This window comes from Halyomorpha halys, unplaced genomic scaffold (genome assembly GCF_000696795.3).
Source record: "Halyomorpha halys isolate HHAL.00 unplaced genomic scaffold, Hhal_1.1 Scaffold1281.1, whole genome shotgun sequence".
Taxonomy (NCBI): domain Eukaryota; kingdom Metazoa; phylum Arthropoda; class Insecta; order Hemiptera; family Pentatomidae; genus Halyomorpha; species Halyomorpha halys.
Genome location: NW_027114067.1, coordinates 129,754 through 134,945, shown reverse-complemented (window position 1 = coordinate 134,945; position 5,192 = coordinate 129,754). Strand labels below are relative to the sequence as shown.

Here is a 5,192-nt window from a genome sequence, read left to right as displayed (position 1 = left end):
AAACATGTAATGGCCCGTCACACAGGTGAGAAGCCTCATCCATGTCCTCATTGTGAATATAAATCAGTAACATCTGGAGCTATGAAAAAACATATAATGAGCCATCACACAGGTGAATAGTCCTTGGTGTAGTTATAAATCATTACAATCTGGAGATTTGAAAAACCGAAAATATATAATGGCTTGTCATACTGATAAGAAATTTAACATTTAAAGACCATGCCTGTTACGAGCACATTGTCTTGTGGACCTAAGGGGGCGTATAAGACTGCTCCAGTGGTTCCAACCAGGGACTGACCAAAACTGGCTATTTTGGTTCCACTGCCCTAAACATTATTTTCAGCTATTTGTGTTTATTTGACTCGATAAACACACGTTATTAAAAAAATTCAATTAATTAATGAAGCAGGCGTTTGCGCCCTCTTGAGGTCCCATAAGGAAGTTATTAGTGGGCATATATGCCCGCTGAAGTGTTTTGTTTACGAAAATGATTTGGATTGGCCACCACTCGGCAGAGGGTGGGGGATTTCTGGGAATAAAAGGAACAGCCTATACAGTGTCTGTGAACTACAGACGCCAAGAGGTGATGTGGTGAGGAAAGGGACTCACTCATTTACCAACTTGTAGCCCACCTGTTCATGCGTCTCTTTTCTCTGTTTTTATTTTGTCTCAGAATGTGTTTTTGCGTCCAAAGCTTGTTGTTCGATTGGCACTTACAAACAAGTCGCTAGTGAGTCTAGTGATAGTCAAGACTTCTTCACTATGTTACTTAATAGATAAGTTATATTGCTCAGACAATCTCTCTGATGATCTGAATTATGATGAAGATGAGGACAATTCCTTATCCGAATCGTTGGTCCTCAAACATAATGCAGTCGTTTTACCCATTCCTCAAGAGGAGGAAGTGGTTACTGTGAGTGAAACGTCATCCTGGAGTACTCCTCCCGCCCTACAAAAGGTATTTAACTAAAGGTATCGTCAAGGGTACGAGAGGATTTGAGAGTCATTTATGTTGGGGCGGTCTCCTTTTCAAATTTTTTCCCAACTTGTAAAGAAAGAAATTTTTACCATGATGGTTGAAGAGACCAATAGATATGCTGATCAAACTAGGTATGCGACATCGATAAAAAAACATCGATGTTTTTTTTAACCATTTCTGTATCATAAAGACTACGCATGCTCCGGCCAGTCAGAAGTACTTTTTCAATCATCCAATAGGACATGGACTCCAAAAAACATCGATATTTTAATATATCGTTGGTTACAATACATTACTCAAAATACATTGATATTTTTGAACAACTATTTCAGAAACATAAGGTCTGTTCCAATAATCCCGCATCCTACAGTCTGTAAGAAGTGCTTTTCGGAACAAAGAATCCGACATCGACTAAAAAAACATCGAAGTTTTATAATATCGTTGCTTACAATACATTACTCAAAATACATCGATATTTTTGAACAACTATTTCAGAACATAAGGTCTGTTCCAACAATCCCGCGCCCTACAGCCTGTAAGAAGTGCTTTTTGGAACAAAGAATCAAACATCGACCAAAAAAAATATCGAAGTTTTATAATATCGTTGCTTACAATACATTACTCAGAATACATCGATGTTTTTGAACAACTATTTCAGAAACATAAGGTCTGTTCCAACGATCCCGCGTCCTAAGGCCTGTAAAAAGTGCTTTGTGAAACACAGAAATCGACATCAACTACAAAAAACATCGATTTTTTTTGTCGATGTCACATTCTTTGAAAAAACTCTTCTTACAGGCCATAAAATGCGGGATGGTTGGAACAGAACTTATGTTTCTGAAATAGTTGTTCAAAAGCATCAATGTATTGTAACCAACGATATTATAAAACTTCGATGTTTTTTTAGTCGATGTCGGATTCTTTGTTTCAAAAACCACTTCTTACAGGCCGTAGGACGCGGGATCGTTGGAACAGACCTTATGTTTCTGAAATATTAGTTCAAAAACATCGATGTATTCTGGGTAATGTATTGTTGTATGGAACGATATGTCGTTGTCGGATACTTGTTTCAAAAAGCACTTTGTACAGGCTGTAGAATGCGGGATCGTTGGAACAGACCTTATGTTTTTGAAATAGTTATTTAAAAACTTTGATGTATTCTGGGTAATGGGATGTTTTGGGTAAAACATCCATGTTTTAATAACATGGACATGGATATCGCATCCCTAAATCAAACACTAAATGATTCATCAACAAATGAACAATTTAAATGGTCCCCAACAAATTTTAGTGAAATTAAAAACTTTTTAGGAATTATTTGTGACATGAAACTTGTGAAGATGCCCACACTGAGAAGCTATTGGACTAAAAATGACATGTATCAAAATAAAATAAGCTCCCCAACAATGCCCCGAGACCGATTTTTGAGTTGTTCCTGAGACTATGGCACTTAGTCACCTACTCAGATAACAATATGTGTCTCCCAGGTGACAGATTACTTAAAATTAATAATTTAACCAGAAAACTCATCACGAATTTTCAAAAAGCATTTATTCCCCTGGAAACTGTTTGTCTTGATTAGTTCCTAGTTCCTTTCAAAACATATATTACTCCAATTACATATGTTGTAGTTTACTAATTACAGTCTGCCAACAGAAACGGTATTTCAGTGTTTTTCACCTGGGTCCCTGGACATTGCGGAATAGCGGGTAACAAACTAGGGCAGCAAAAGTGGTGATTTATGAAGGAATTCCATATCGCGAAGTGCCTGTTGATGATTTTATTGCCCTCATTAAGCAGAGGATTAAATTGGAATGGAGACAAATGTGGAAAAATCTTTCCTATAACCAATTAAGGGAAATTAGAAGGGATGTGCTAGAGCATCAAGGTTCCCGCACAATAATCATACATCCTTTATGAGTAAACACGTGGCATGAATGGTAGTGACGACTCTTTGTTGTTGTTTTATGCCTAGTGATTTGTGACAATGGAAAAAACTGAGAATCGAGTAGTGATTAAGTACTTTATAAAGAAAAGTATCAAAGCAAAGGAAATTCATGCCAACTTTCAGAACACACTGGTGGGACTGTGCTCCTTCATATTCAACTGTTGCCAAGTGGACCAGTGAGTTTAAATTTGGTCAGAAGAGCTTAGATGATGATCCACGTAGCGGACGGTGAAAAAGTGCTAGGACCCCAGAATTTATTGCAAAAGTGCATAAAAAGGTCATGGAGAATCGTTGACTGAAAGTGTGTGAGATTGCTGAAGCTGTAGGGATGTCATCTGAATGGGTATATCACGTTTTAACCGAAGAATTGGGAATGAAAAATTATCTGCAAGATGGGTGCCGCGGCTCTTGACATTGGACCATAAATGCATCAGATTGGAAATGTCTGAACAAAATCAGCCCGTCTTCAACCAACAAGATTTTTTGCGCCGGTTTGTGACTACAGATGAAACTTGGGTCCACTACTATACCCTAGACACAAAACATCAGTCAAAGGAGTGGAAACATGCTGAGTCACCACCACTAAACTAAAGAAAGCAAAGGCAGTACGTTCGGCTGGAAAGGTCGTCGCCTCAGTTTTCTGGGACGCAAAAGACATTCTGCTGATAGATTATCTTCCTACTGGCCAAACAATTACTAGGCAATATTAAGCAAACCTCCTAGACCAACTACAGGAAAGATATGCGAAAATAGGCCTGGTTTGGCAAGGAAAAAAGTCATCTTTCATCTGGACAACGTCCGCCCGCACACAAGTGCTATTGCCATGGCAAAACTTCGTGAACTGAGGTAAAAATTGTTGCCACATCTACCTTATTCACCTGATTTGGCACCATCAGACTTTCATCTCCTCCACAAGCTGAAAATTTTCCTAGGTGAACAGAGATTTCCTACAATGGAAGAACTGACATCCAAATTGGAGAGGTATTTTGCAGGCCTGGAGGAATCTCATTTTCGAGAGGGGATCAAGGCATTGGAACATCGCTGGACCATATGCATTAGTCTGCAGGGAGACTTGAAAAATAAAAGCAGTTCCACCGAGGTAAGACACTTTTGTCTAGTACATTCTGAGAACTTTTTAAACCATCTTCACATTAACCGTCTTCGGATAGGCCATACTTGACTCACCCACGTTCAGCTCATGAGAAAAGTAAATGCACTGATGTGTAGCTACTGCGGAAACGATCTCACCGTTAGGCACATGCTCACGAATCACACCCGATTCTCTTCAGATTTACAGGAGATGTTGAGAGAAGATCCCAATACAATAACAAAACTTTTTCACTTTTTAAAAATAATTAATATCTATGATCACACATAGTCTAACTAATTCCAGCATGTGTAAGTGGATGCATAATTTATTATAGTAATTTACTCACTTCGTCAATTCTAATTGTTATTGTAAATATGTAATATGTCAACTTTGTAAATCCAGTGTAAATGGCCCTAGTAGTCGAAACACTTGAATAAATAAATATAAAAAAAAAAAAAAGATTGTATTGATGAGCGAGCCATATTACTGCCTTAATTATTTGAATATGACATATGCATCTGCTCTGGTCTCTCTTGCCCCGCACCTGAAGGAGGGAGGAGGCCAGAGGTAGAATACGCCAGCGGGCGTACTCACCCACTCTGGTCATTAAAGTGAATAAAAAATTTAAATGTTGGTAAATTTTGCTTAAGTTTCGAATGTCTTTTTAGTAGTGAACTGTAATATGTTAGTTCAACCTTGATAAAATAGAAATGCTAATTTTTAAACCTAAAAGAATTAAATAGACTTCTTAAAATAGTTTTACCTTATAGGAACATAAAGGTACTGCTTCGCCCATTCGCACTTAGCCAATGTTAGGGTGTTTTCAGTCCTGCCTTCAATTTTTTTTAATAATTAAGTTTTGTGTTGTTTGTTTGTCTTAATATATAGTCTGTATTGTTATGATTTGTTGTTTGTTTGTCTTAATATGTAGTCTGTAGCTTTTTGTACTGCCACTTTTTCGATCGAGTTTGTAAAGTTCTTCATTGTAATTGTTGTTTCATTTGGTTAAGGCACAGCCTGTGTTGTATTCTTGCTTGCTACAATCTGTGCATATGTCCACAGTATCTCTCTGAGGCTCTACAGTTTCTTCCATGCATTGTGTGAGTTTGGCAAGAATTGATGGTGTGCCATAGTTCTATAGTCCTGAAATTGTTGGTGTGTTGGGTCAACATATA

At 37.8% G+C, this 5,192-nt stretch overlaps 1 long non-coding RNA gene across 1 annotated transcript in view; it reads left to right on the top strand.

Moving 5' to 3' along the window:
* Nucleotides 1-6: 6 nt before the first annotated feature.
* LOC112211775 (uncharacterized) overlaps nt 7-5,192 on the top strand; it is a 19,138-nt gene continuing 13,952 nt past the window's right edge. Inside the window, exon 1 of the long non-coding RNA XR_010844490.1 lies at nt 7-4,026. This is a non-coding gene — a long non-coding RNA (uncharacterized lncRNA). The remainder of the gene's footprint in view (nt 4,027-5,192) is intronic.